Here is a 14,039-nt window from a genome sequence, read left to right on the forward strand (position 1 = left end):
AATTCAAGGAATTGTGGAATTGAATCCTGTAAACTAAAAGGAAACAAGCAAATTAATAAATTAAAGAATAAAAAAAAAAAGAAATGCTGTGTATAGAAAGTAGTAACTGAGGGAGGTAAACTTCAAAAAAATCCAGGAACTCTAGAGGCAGAGGTGGGAAGCAAGTACATTATATGCATAGGGGAAAGCTTGGGAAGAGACTGAATGTGGAGATGGGGCATAGGAGAAATAGCTGGTTGAAACAAAATGTATATGAAGGGAGGAGTATGAGTGTGCATCCAAAAATTGTGGAGGGCATTCAGTGTCAAACAGGGGAGTTTATATTTAGTTTTAGTGGGGTAGAGCCTCTGGAGCTTCTTGAGCATGGATCAGAGTTAAAGTGGTGAAGAAAATATCATTTCTATTTTCATAAAACCTCTCATGTCCCCTCCCTTTCATTGACATGGCCATGATTCCACTCCAGGCCTTTGTTTTTATTACTTCTTGCCCATGTTATTGGACCACTAACCTTTTTTTAAAGCCTTTTTAAGAAGGGTTTTTTTCCTTCCATTAACAAATATTAATTAATTAGGATCTTTGCTCACCTCTCAATTCATTGAAGAAAAAAGAAAAGAAATTGTAATATATATGTGTATTCATCCAAAACAAATGACCACACTGACCCATGTCCAAAAAGATATATTCCATTCTGTATCTCATTGGTCCATGAACAGGTGGATAGTATCCTTCTTCAGTCCTTTGGAATCATGGTTACACATTGTACCATAGACTTCTAATTGGTATCCTTGCCTCAAATATCTCTCCACTCCAATCCATCTTACACTCAGCTGCCAAAATAATTTTTCTAAAAGTATATGCAACTTGGCCCCTCCTACCTTTCCAGTCAGTCTTCTTAAACTTGTCCCTCCCCTCCCCCCCCCATGCACTCTATGATCCAACAACACATGTCTTCAAATGCTTTCCCTCCTTACTTCAACCTATTTACTGGCTTCCCTGGCTTCCTTCAAGACTCAATTGAAATCCCACCTTCTGAAGAGGCCTTTCCAGTTTTGTTCTCCACCCACTCCCCCATCCCCCACCAGGTGCAATCATTGCCTTCCCCTCCTAGATTACCTAAATTCACAGTAACACCTGTAATTTCTAGTAATATTCCATTACATTCATATACAATTGGTTCTTGACTACCTCAAAAAGTATATTAAACACTTGCTCTAAGTGCTTATTGATCCAGTGTGTACATGTGTGTGTTTTGGTAGAGATGGAACCCCAAAAAATTTTTAAACATCCTTCATCTACATTTCTTCCTGTTGGATCTCTCATTAAAAATGATGAGTACTTTAGTATTTTTAAGTCAATTCTAGATTGCTTTCAGGATTGGATTAATTCGCAGTTTCATCAACAAGGTATTAATGTGTCTTTCTTTCTACAACTTCTGCAATACTGACTACCTATCTTTTGTCTTATTTGCTAAATTACTCATTTATAAAGCCAAAACTACAGAGTTGCTTTGGGCTGTATTTTTCTTAGTATCAATGACTTAAAGCAGTCTTGCATTTGGAATTCTTCTGAGTGACCACCACATCCATTGGGGAATGACTCCTGGTGATCTAATTGTGTTAATTCTCTTCTATATTTAGGATTTCACACTCTTATCAAAAGAATAAAAGGAGGGACAAAGGAAAAAATTAAAAACTGAAAATAAAATAAAATTTAAGATGTATACATTTGTAACTTCTTGATTAGGTGATTACACTGCTTTTAAAATATAGCTAAAGAGTAACAAAAGAAAATGAGAGAATTGCTCTAGTGCAGTGTACAGAATACAAATGAGAGTATGCCCATATGTCTGACCATCCATTGGGAATTAGTTTGTACTTGAAAGCTGAACCCTTATTGTGGTTTGGAAACAATTTGATGACATCAAGAAACTGTAAGAATATATTGTGCTCAGGCTGTCTAGATGGTGCAATGAGTAGAGCACTGGCCCTGGAGTCACTTAACACAAAAAACTAGCCGTATGACCTTGGGCAAGTCACTTAACCCCAATTGCCCTGCCTTCCCCCCTAAAATATATATAGTGCTTAATCAGAAGCAGTCAGTCAGATTGATTTAATTTTTCTAAAACCACCTAAATTGTGGTATACCTGATCATAATGGTTTTAAATAAATACATTTAAAAAAACTATAATACTGAGAAAAAATAAATTAGTATTATGATTAGGCAATTATTTACTGATTTAGGCACCATTAAATTTAGTGTAAACACCTGGGACTATTTGTCACAAATCCCCAAGAATTTCTCAAAACACTGAAGAACCACTGCTATGCATTATAAAGATTCACAGTTTCATGAACTGTCCTATGAATATATAAATGTTCACTTTATTTGGTGTTTAACTTCAAGGGAAAAAATCTAAAATTCAAATAGAGAAACAAACAGAAAAACTTGCATATCAAAATATCTGTCAATATACAAAAAAGACATTTAATAGAAGATGTTCAAGTTGTGAAAATGAGAATATATTCAATTATTAATTACATGCATTTCCTACATATTTTAGATAGCATACAGGAGAAGGGGGAAACAGTTGCAAGGTCTGTTCATGGGCTTATTTTTCATGATAAATACAGACATTCAGATGGATAATTTATTAGCCGAGATAGAAGAATAACTTGGGAACTCAGTAAAGTTTGCCGTATTTAGATGTAATTAGAGCTTTCATATTTGTAGGTGGAGAATATTGTATTCTAATTAGCTAGCAACATTTTATTTTATTATTATTTTGGGGGGGGGGGGAAGCAAGTAGCACTTTTTTTTTTCATTTTTCAAATGCTTTATTAACTTCTCAGAATAGCCCTGTGAGAATACCTTGAGGTAGATACTATTATCCCCATCTCACAGATAAGGAAAGTGAGTTACAGAAAGGTTAAGTGACTTGCACAGTATCATACAACAAGAGATCTGAGGGAAAATATGAACTTAGATCCTCCTAACTCCAAACCCAACACTCTCCATTGCATCATTCATAGCAATGGAATTTAGTTTACATAATTTTAAAAGTTTTTAGTCTGTGTCAACATCATTTTTGTTTACCTCAAGTTCTTTCCTTAGTGCAGTATTCTCCTACTATTTATAACATTAGGAAAGTGTTGACAGCAAAACTAACATCCTAACAATGTCAATTAGCTTAATTTTAATGACTTAATTATACTTTTTTGCCTGTCAGCTTTTGACTTTTCATAAATTTGAATTTTAATAAAACATCCCGATGTTCTCTCCCAGCTCTAGATCTATCATCCCATGTTACACATTAAGAAAGTATTATTTAATTCGGTTGAATGGGTTGAATTTTGTTAGCCTTTCATATTTTCAATTCTAAAAATCTTTAGAATCAGTTGTTAACAGCACTTTCTTTTTATGAATTTTTATGAATTCCACTATATTTTCAGCATTTTTATTATTGAAAGCAGGTATATAAACTATATATGGCATTTATATTTTCTGCACCAAGTTCATCATGAAATTTCTGTACCGTTTGAAGTAAATTCAGACTCAAGTTCATCATGAAATTTTATTTTTCCTTCTCTGAATCACATAATTATATTAGATAATATTAAACATTAAGTACATTTAAAATATGACAAATGCATTAATCTCTATATTCTCCCAGCACTTACAGAGTAAGTGCTTAAGTGATGGTGATAGTAATAAGATAGACCAAGTAGGCCCACATATCCAAAAAGGAATACTTAATGATTTGCTACTCCCAGAATATATCCCTACTTTCCTTCCATCACATATCTAATTAATTCCCAAATGATATTATTTCCCTCGAGTTATCTCTTAAGACTTTTTTTAAAATGCCCCAATAGAGAGATTGTATTTCTTTTTTTTTTCTTTTTGGAGGGCAATTGGGGTCAAGTGACTTGCCCAAGGTCACATGGCTAGGGTTTTTTTTTTTTTTTTTTGGTGATAAGTGTTTGAGGCCAGATTTGAACTCAGGTCCTCCCGACTCCAAGGCCAGTGCTTTATTCACTGCGCCACCTAGCCACCATCTCTTAAGACTTTAGTAACTCTGTGAGTTCAATCTAAAATGCAAATCTTAATAAAACCTTGACATCTAGAGGCGAGCCTTCCATAAATGTTAGGGTTCTGAACTAATTCCAGAAGTAGTTGGGGTAGTAGATAGTGGAGATTAAGACCATTCCCAAATATATTTGGTATTGAAAAAAGTAACTCATGCAAACATAGCAACAAGCAAATGCAGACAAATTTCACTTGATATATTGTGAATTGTCCCTTCACTGTGGAGAAAAATGGGGTCATCTAGTGAACAGTTTATGAAGGAAGTTCATAATTTTGATGCAGAAGTTTAAGAAATTTGAGATGGGGAACATAAAAGATAAGAAAAAAGAGGAATGCTAACAGAAAAAGGTAGTCATGGAAAGGGTAGCATTATTTTCAGCACTGGTATTTTTTTTGGAGGGCAATTGGGGTTAAGTAACTTCCCCAAGGTCACATGGCTAGTTTTTGTGTTAAGTATCTGAGGCTGGATTTGAACACAGGTCCTCCTGACTCCAAGGCCGGTGCTCTATTCACTGCACCACCTAGCCACCCTATTTTCAGCACTGTTAATGTTAATGGTAGCATCCTTTAGAGGCAGCTGTGAGTACTTCAGGGGAAAAGAATGGAGGAGAGGTAAACAGCCTCTTAATATTGTATCTTAATATTGTAAACCTTGAAAACATAGGCATCTATCCTCTGGGTGTGTGTTGAGGGCCAAGAGTCACACAGCCCGTGAAACTCAGACATGACCCTTGAAGGCATAAGAAATCTCCATGGTGACAAGCTATGCAATAATGCACAGCTGTATATACTAGTGTAGACAGTAGCTTTTATACAGATTGTACAACAGAGTGGAGTTTATCATCCAACACTGGATTCTAATATCCTAGTGAAAGAAAAAGACTAGAAGAATAACAGGATTCCCCAACAGGGTTCTTTTTCATCAGAGAAAATCAACATCTATACATGACTTCAAAGAGTGAGCACAGTAAAATAAATGTCAGTGTTGTACTGGTTGAGTCTAGGAAGTCAAAGCTATCAGATCACAGTTAAAAATTCTTAACAAATCTAAAGCTATAGAATAGTACCTTAGAATTACCTGCTCAAGTATACCTAGAATAACTTGGTTGGGGGGGGCGGGGAAGAGGAGGGATTCTCTGTGTGTCAGTATTCACTGAAAAGGCAGAAGATTTTTATGAACAAACATAGTTAACTGAACCATAACAGTTTCAAAAGGATGACTGGGGACAGGGTTGGAGTGGAGGGATAATAAGGTTCAGCTGAGACATAACACTACAAAACTATATTATAGCTGGTGGGGAAATATCAAATCATAATAGTATGGCTTTTTCAAAGGTCTCATTCCTAAACCCAATTTATTAATCCATTAATCAGTTTTATAATATTAATGGAACTGGAGTTGTTTTGGTGATACTTGATATCTTCCTACTGAGCAAGATTATCATTGGTCAGCAAAGACATTTTTTTTTTAGTCTTTATTAATTTGTTTATATTTAGTTTACAAGATTCATTACCAAAATTCCTTGAATTTCAAATTTTCTCTCCTTCCTCCTCCCTCCCCCCCATGGCGGCATATAATCAAGTATAGTATCTGCAAATACTTTCACATTAGGCAATAGTCAGGTTATAAAGAAGGATTGTAATAGATGGAATGAAGAATGGGAAAGAGGATATAAAACCAAACAAGAAAACAAAAAAGGGCAGGTAGTTTGCTTCAATCTGGGTTCAGTCTCAGTTCTTTCTCTAGATGTAAACATCTCTCTCCATCATGAGTCTTTTGGATTTGATTTATGACTCTGGATTGCTGAGAAGAGTCCAGTTTATCAAAGTTGGTCGTCACACATACGTTGTGTCTGTAATTGTGTACAAATTCCTCCTGGTTCTACTCTTCTCACTCAGCATCAGTTCATATAAGCCTCTCCAGGTAAATATGAAGTCTATCTGCTCCTTGTTTCTTATTGCACAATAGTATTCCATAACATGCATATACCACAACTTGTTCAGCCATTCCCCAATTGATGGGCACGCCCTTAATTTCCAATTCTTTGCAACCACAAAAAGAGCTGCGATAAATATTTTTGTACATATGGGTCTTTTTCCCACTTCTATTCTCTTTTTGGGATACAACCCTAGAAATGGTATTGTTGGGTCAAAGGGTATGAAATTTATAGCCCTTTGGGCATAATTCCAGATTGCTTTCCAGAATGGTTGGATCAGATCACAACTCCACCAGCAATTCAGCAAAGACATTTTGCCTATTGACTTCTAGGATGTGGTAAATACTGTAAGCTCCCATAAAATAAAATCTTTCATCACTGGAAAATGTCATCCTTCTAGAGCAGAGGTTGTAAACTTTTTCTGTGTCATGGACTCCTGGCAGTCTGGTGAAGCCCATGGACCCCTTCTCAGAATAATATTTTTAAATTATATAAAACAAAATACATAGAATTACAAAGGAAACTGATTACATTGAAAGCAAAATGTAATTTTACCCATCCAAGTTGACAGACTTCCTTGAAATTGACCCCATGGACCCCAGGATAAGAACTCTTGTCCTGGAATGGTCAAATGTGCCCCACATTTATGGATTGCTTACAGAATGGATAAGAATGAGGTTTTTTTCTGATTGGTTTCATCACCTCTTTGAACTTTGAGTGAAAAATTATTTTAGAACCATAACCTAATTAAGAATACAGAGGAAATGAGAATGGAAAAACCACTGCCTTGCAGCTTGCCTTTTCTCCAGCTCTTTCTACTGTTTTATGTTGTCTGCCCGAATGTCCTGGTATCACTTGTGTCCATAAATCAAAATGTTTGCTGTTTGTGGAAGACTTATTGAAATAGAGATACATTTGTGAAATTCAAGCATATTAACGAAGCAAAAATTAGGTTTCATTTATTGACCATCTTAATGAAAGCAAAAGACTTTTCTTAAGCAGTTTTAGAGAAATAAACAAAAATAGATTTAATTTATTTTGTAACCAGGCATCACTTTTCTGACTTATATGTTACTTTTTGAATCAGTTGTATTTTTCTTACTCATTCAGTGTTAATCTATTCATGATTGAGATGCTGTGTTCATCTCCATGTTGACCAGCACAATTCTATTTGCGCAAAACTGAATACAACAGTTTCCAAGGCTATTTTGTGCAAACAACTCCTTTCACATTAACTATAAAGTTAATCATTTGGTGATTTAAACAAAACAAGAGACAGAGATTATTTTTTGAGATAGAAATTCAATTTTTTAATAAAACAGTACCCTCTTCACCTATTATTTGCCCTCTTCAATTAGCTTGAATAATAACCTGCTTTTTATTTCAATGAAAAGATTTGGACTGAATGGAAATGCCCTTTACATTGTCAAAGATCTCTAAATAAATGTCTAACACAGATCCTTTGACTTGTAAGGGTGAGAGACTCTAAAATGGGACTTTTTGATGTGGATTGGTACAGTTTAAGGCACTTTTCATAGATATGCTTTTGTGTAAAATTTAACTTTGTCAAAACTATAACTTCCGGGCTCAGACACTTAACGCTTACTAGCCCTGTGACCTTGGGCAAGTCATTTGCCCTGCCCTCCCCCCTCCGAAAAGCAAAAAAACAAACCAAAAGATTTTTTAAAACTATAACTTCCCTTCATTTTTCCACTTAAGGAGATTCAATTCAATTAAAAAGCATTTAAGTGTTTACAGTGTATGAGACAGTTGGGAAATAAATCTATATATTGTGATGGGTGAGGGGGTCACTCACCACTGAGGGTATCAGAAGTGTCTCTTTGCATAAGGTGGCGGTTGAGCTGAGTCCAAAGGAAGCCAGGAATTCTGAGAGACATGTGGTGAGGCATGAGGGCATGGAGGTAGGAGATCAGATGGAATGTGGGGAATAGCAAACAGGCAAATTGTCTGAAGCATGGAATGTGTGAAGGAGAAATAATATTGTAGTTAGCTTGGAGACTGGAGGATTTTAAATACCCAGTGGAGGAGTTTACATTTTGCCTTAAAGGCAGCTGAGAACCACTAAAATTTTGAATGCACTGGAGTGACATGGTAAGAACTATACTAAAAATATCCATCTTTGATTTCTGAGGTGAAAGTACACTGAAAATTTAACAATTGGGTTAGTCTAGAACACCCCTGGGAGAAACTGAATACAAAGAGACCAGTTAGGGGGTGTTGCAGTAGTCCAGGTTGGTTGTGATGAGAGAGAGAGAGAGAGAGAGAGGTGTGAATAAGTGGACTTGACTTGATTGGATCTGGAGGTGAGAATAAGGAATGAAGAATGACTTTTGGTTTTTCAAACCTGGGTGATTTGGTGCCCTCAACAGAAATTGGAAAGTCAAATGGTTCAGGTTTAGGGGGAAAGATGAGTTCTATTTTTCAGATGCTAACATGAGATGGTTACAACATCTCTAGCTGTAGATTTCCAGCAAACAGCTGGTAATATGAGAATGAAGCTCAAGAGATAGAGGAAGGTAGAATATGTAGATTTGAGAGTCATCAGCATAGAAATGATACAAAAACTTAGGAAAGCTGACAAAGCATCATTCACCAAGAGAGAATGCAGAGAAATCATAAGTGTACCCAGGACAGAACCCTGGAGTATAATATGCTGTTACATAGGGAATAGGACATGGCTAAATGTAATGGAGACCAAAAGGGATAAGGTAAGGAAGAAAACCTGATGGAGCAGGATCATGAAAACCTGAGAAGAAAAAGGTGTCTAGAGTGGGAGGCCATTTGGCCAACCCAGTCAAAGGCTCCTAAAAGACCAATAACTTGAAAAGCAAAGAAAAGACCATTGGATTGGGGTTTTATTAAACCCTATCATCAAGGAGCCTACATTCTAATGGACAAAGACAACACATAAAAGGAATAAAGTTTAAGATTTTGTAGACTTGAGAAAGTGATGGAGAAAACCTTAATGATGCAGATTAAATTTAAAATACAGACAACACATAAAGGAATATGGAGAGGACAGGGGTGAGCCTTCAGTGAGAAGACCACTGGAATATGTTGAGGAAAAGGGGTCAGGGGAACCCAGAGAGGAATGGAGTGAACATTTCTTGATAGCCACTGGGAGAGCAGTTTCAATCCCGTAGAGGGGTCAGAAGTCAGATTGCCAAGGGCTGAGTGAGTAACAGATGAGAAAGTGAAGGGATTAACTATTACTAGAAATTTCCATTTGTAAAAGGGAAGAGAGGTCTATAGGATCATAGTTTGAGGGAATGATGGGGCTTAAGTAAAGGATTTGTTCTATTTAAGGACAAAGAAGATGTGGACATGTTTTTAGGCATCAGGGAAGGAGCAAGTGGAGTGTTGGAGGTGTTATATGGAAGTGAAGCATGGAACACAGCAGACTAGAGAATTATTTCGGGTGACTGAAAGGGCTGTTGAGACACTTACAGCAACTTATCAAAGATGGTATATGCAAAAAGTGACCTAAAAGACAAAAAATGGATTTCTCATGTAGCAACTGGATGACATTATAGATCAATATTAAGACTGTTGCATTGATATCTATGGATTGTGAAAAGAGACACAGGAAAACTACCAGCACATTGGCTAGATTTTCATTGAGAATTTTATGAGAGGATATGGGATAAGCCATTTCCCACGATGAAAAGATGTAAATTGTATTTTATTCACATTTGGAGGGAATCCTCATGTCAGTCGTGTTATCCATCAAAGCACTGAAGTAAGAAGAAGCATTTTAAGGATTAAAACTTAACCATTGACTTAGCATGCTACATAGAAACATTTCTTCCCTTGTGTAAATATCATTTGGCTTTTATTTAAAAATGAGATGTGGTTTTCATTACCTTATCATTGAGGAGCTCCAGTGTTCAGCAGATAAAAATGGGACCATTACAGCTCACAAGGTCTTATTCATTTAATTGCTTGCCACTGTGAACCATGCACCTGTTTATCAATCAGGTCTCTTTTATGTGATTTCAAACTTCTTGCAGTCTTTACTTATTAATGTATTTTTTGGTTAGAAATAATACCTTATTAAGGTGCTTAAGAAAATTAATTGAATTGCAAAAGAAAACAAGGATAAGTTAGCATTTGAAAACATTATTTTTACAGTATAGATTCTTAAGTTTTACCTACCCAATGAGAATTTATAACAGGTTATCTCTATTGTTACACAGGGCTAATTTTTTTTTAAATGACCATTTTACTTATGTGTTTTTTTTATGCCAGTCACAGTACTGCCCATTCACCAAATAGCCATGTTTCATTAAATGAAATATAAGCTTCTAAAAGTATAATTATATTATAATATTGGGGCTGAGAATAAAAATTTATACTCACTACTAAACTCTTTATTTAACAATGAAAAAAAATGACTCTATACAGGGTGTCCCAAAAGTCTTACTGCAATTTTAAACTTTAATAATAACTGCATACATGTCTTAATTAAATTCATGGCATAGTGCAAAGCTTTGTAAATTTTGATATAGAAATACTTAGAATAAATAAAATGTTAATGTTATCCCCTACTGAAGAGTTTTAACAGGATGAATTGAAGCATGGAATTGGCATACTCAATGTATATACCTCAGGTCTCACAAAGCACACTGGCACACCATTGATTGTGAAAAAGATGGTATAACGATGAAATAAATGGGCTTCTTAATTCTCTTTGTATTACACTACAGTTGGAATGGAACTTATTTCTATGGTATTTTGTTCCAGTAAGGTAAAGGAAATACTATATAGTGAGTGCTTCCACCCCACATGCTGTTAAATACCAGGCTCTTCCACCATTCACGTACATTTAGCAAGATGTTATCAAGGAAAAAGACTCAGTATAGAAATTTCTTGTAGCCATCTCCTTCGATCTACTATTGATAATTGTTTTATGCTCTAATTCTTAGCCATTTTTTAAAAGTTTTCTCTAAGTCTACATTGGACATTTATTTAAACTTTTCCTGCTTGATACTTCATTTCAATCTACTAAATAATCTAAACTTGTTATTCTAATGATTGGCAGTGCTACTAGAGTCATATGACATGGGGGGGAGGAAATCTAGGCCTCAGTTTCCTAATTTTTAAAAAGAAAATATTAAACTAAATGATTTTTAAGGTTCTCTTCAGTTATACCTTTAATTACTTTATCTTTATTTCTGCTATAGTCACAAATATGAGAGGTGAGACATTTACCTGTCTGGTTCAGGCACCATTTTGAACTGTCTTTTTTATATATTCCTAAATGATGGAGGGGAGGAGGAAAGTGCTAAACCAGGCTTTTGGATGCTGCTAGTAGGCTTTTGATCTAGTCAGGGAAAGGGGAAGCCAAAAAGATGGGTATGTAAGTCATTCCCCAACTGATGGACATCCCTACAATTTCCAGTTCATTGCCACCACAAAGAGAGCTACTATAAACATTTTTTAAAATATAGGTTATTTTCCTGTTTGATTATGCTGCAATACTACTGTGCTATAAGAAATGATGAGCTCAGTGATCTTAGAAAAACATGGAAATATTTGCATGAAATAATGAAGAATGAAATGAGCAGAACCAAGAGAACATTGTATACAGTAATAGCAATATTGTTTTAAGAAAGACTTTGAGTGAATAAACTATTCTGACTACTAAATTTGAATATTTATAATAGTCCTTTATATACTATAAGGGATATAGGAAGAAAGATGCTATTTATATCCAGAGAAAGAACTAGATATAGAACTATATAATAGAAGAGTGTATAGAATAATTATACATATATATGTGGGTGTGGTATATTATACACATACCTGTTTCTATATTGGTGACCATCTTTGGGGTTTGGAGGTTGGAGGGAAGAAAAAACAAAATTTATGTGACAATTTTGTATATATAAAATGAATAGCAAATTATATATAGTAGAAATTCAGTTTCATGTGCCGTCACCTTTTTTATTATACTATGTTAAAAAAATGCTTGTTTTATTCCATAAATTAAAAACAAAATGAATCGAGCAAATGAGGAAGAGAATCAGGTTATACTACTTAAGGTAAAACTATATAAGTGTGGTGTACCAATATAGAGTACAAATAATTGCAGGCTGTGGTACTTTTATTATTTGGGCTACCATTTCTTTCCATTTGCATGGAAGAAGTAAATCACCACATTTCTCACTTGCCACATTTCTAAGTTTACAAGACACCTAAACAAATTCTATAATTAAAAGTTTATTCCTTTGGCTTTCTTCTTGTGGAAAGACAAATATACTCTCAGAAAGTTAGTACATTGTGTTATTGAGATTTATTTATTTTGCCAATACCATTCTTAACACTCAGTTAAGAGAAGCATAGAATATAAGAAGTTTGATGGAAGGTGACATCCTTTGGAAACATCAGTCATTGCTTTGGGAGGTCAGGCTAGTATAGGTTGGCACAATGGAGGCCATGGGGCAGTTTCCAGAAACGGAAAGGGCTGAGCTGTGTGAGGAGCAATAAAGAAGGGTACAACTGGCTCGAATATAGGTAACCTACTATGAGAGACCATAGGACCTTGAAATAGTGAGGAGACACCACCACGGTAAAGGTAGAGGAGTTTATGTAAGGATATAAACTATAAAAGGACAAAACTAAGGGGAATATAAATAATGGAAGCTTTCAAAAGTCAGCAAAGGTATAAACAGGGTGACCAAAAACTTAACTCATCTCAAATTGTAAGAACACCCAAACTAATGGAGGGAGCAACCCTTGATGTTTGCCTATTATCACTTGTATTAACAGGCTTTCCTAATGTCACCATTATGCTATGTGTCTGGAAGTGATTAGATATGTTCTAAGAGAACTTTTCCACACAGGTTCCTCATGGTTCATGTCTTACTCTTCTCAGAACCTATTTGACTACAGTCTTGGAATACCACATAATCATTTATTCAATCAACTATTTCATGTAACTACTTTTAGTGGGAGGGAAGGGAGCATGCAATAGAAATATGCACATGTATAATATGTGTGTATATGACTTGTTCAAGATACCTACACTCTAAGACTTACCTAACAACTAAGTTACAAAATAGAGGCTTAAAATATAATGGAGTTAGTTAACTCAAGGCAACAAACTTACTCTCACTGAAAGGCCTTTGTGGAAGAGGAAATAAGCTTGTTCAGATTTGTCACGGAGACCAGAACTACAAGAAGTACTGGTCAGCTCTAATAATGAATCCCAAGGAGTTGTCACATTAGTCAAATTTACAAGGATATTTTTCTCATTTATAAGATAGGGATAAAAACTTTTAACTCCTAGGATTGTTATGAGCATTAAAAGAGACTTGTAAAGTGCTTTGCAACCTTGCAACACTATATAAATACTAGTTATTTTTGTCAAAATAAAACAAATTACCATGATTTACATAATTTTAACTTCAAATAGTACAAATTCAAAAGTGTGATCATTTTATTGTATTCATAATTCATACCAATTGGGATGTGACTATTATTAATTTTAGCTAAAGTTTTATAATAGTGCTTTAGGGTAAGCCAGGTGATAGAGTGGATAGAATGCTGGGCCTATAGTCAGGAAAACTCATCTTCTTGAGTTCAGATGTGGCTTCAGACACTATATGTGTGACCCTGGGCAAGTCACTTAACCTTATTTGCCTCAGTTTCCCCATTTGTAAAATGAACTGAAGGAGGAAATTAAAAACCATTCCAGTATCTTTGCCAAGAAAACCCCAAATGGCATCATGAAGATTTGGACATGACTGAAACACAACTGAACCACAGTTCAGCAGTGAATAATAGTACTTTAAGACTTATAGCAGATATAGATATAAAATTTTATTTAATTCTTAAGTATTTGAACTGTCCCAAAGTAGGAGATAAATATGTTCCCTCTCACTGGTGATCTTAAAAGGCTCCATGACTACTTGTTGGGATATTGAAGAAGGTCTGATTAGATGGACCCTGAGGTCTCTTCCAACTCTGAGATTCTTGGATTCTGTGAATTT

The 14,039-nt window shown here is 35.2% G+C and overlaps 1 protein-coding gene across 4 annotated transcripts in view; it reads left to right on the plus strand.

The window, feature by feature from the left end:
* The window catches only part of LOC138175793 (ras association domain-containing protein 8), a 121,888-nt gene that overhangs the window by 79,194 nt on the left and 28,655 nt on the right, over positions 1–14,039 (plus strand). The gene's annotated exons all lie outside the window — the stretch shown is intronic.

The sequence above is a fragment of the Petaurus breviceps genome, unplaced genomic scaffold (assembly GCF_028583685.1).
Source record: "Petaurus breviceps papuanus isolate PSGF00001 unplaced genomic scaffold, PetGlider_PUasm1.0 79, whole genome shotgun sequence".
Classification (NCBI taxonomy): domain Eukaryota; kingdom Metazoa; phylum Chordata; class Mammalia; order Diprotodontia; family Petauridae; genus Petaurus; species Petaurus breviceps.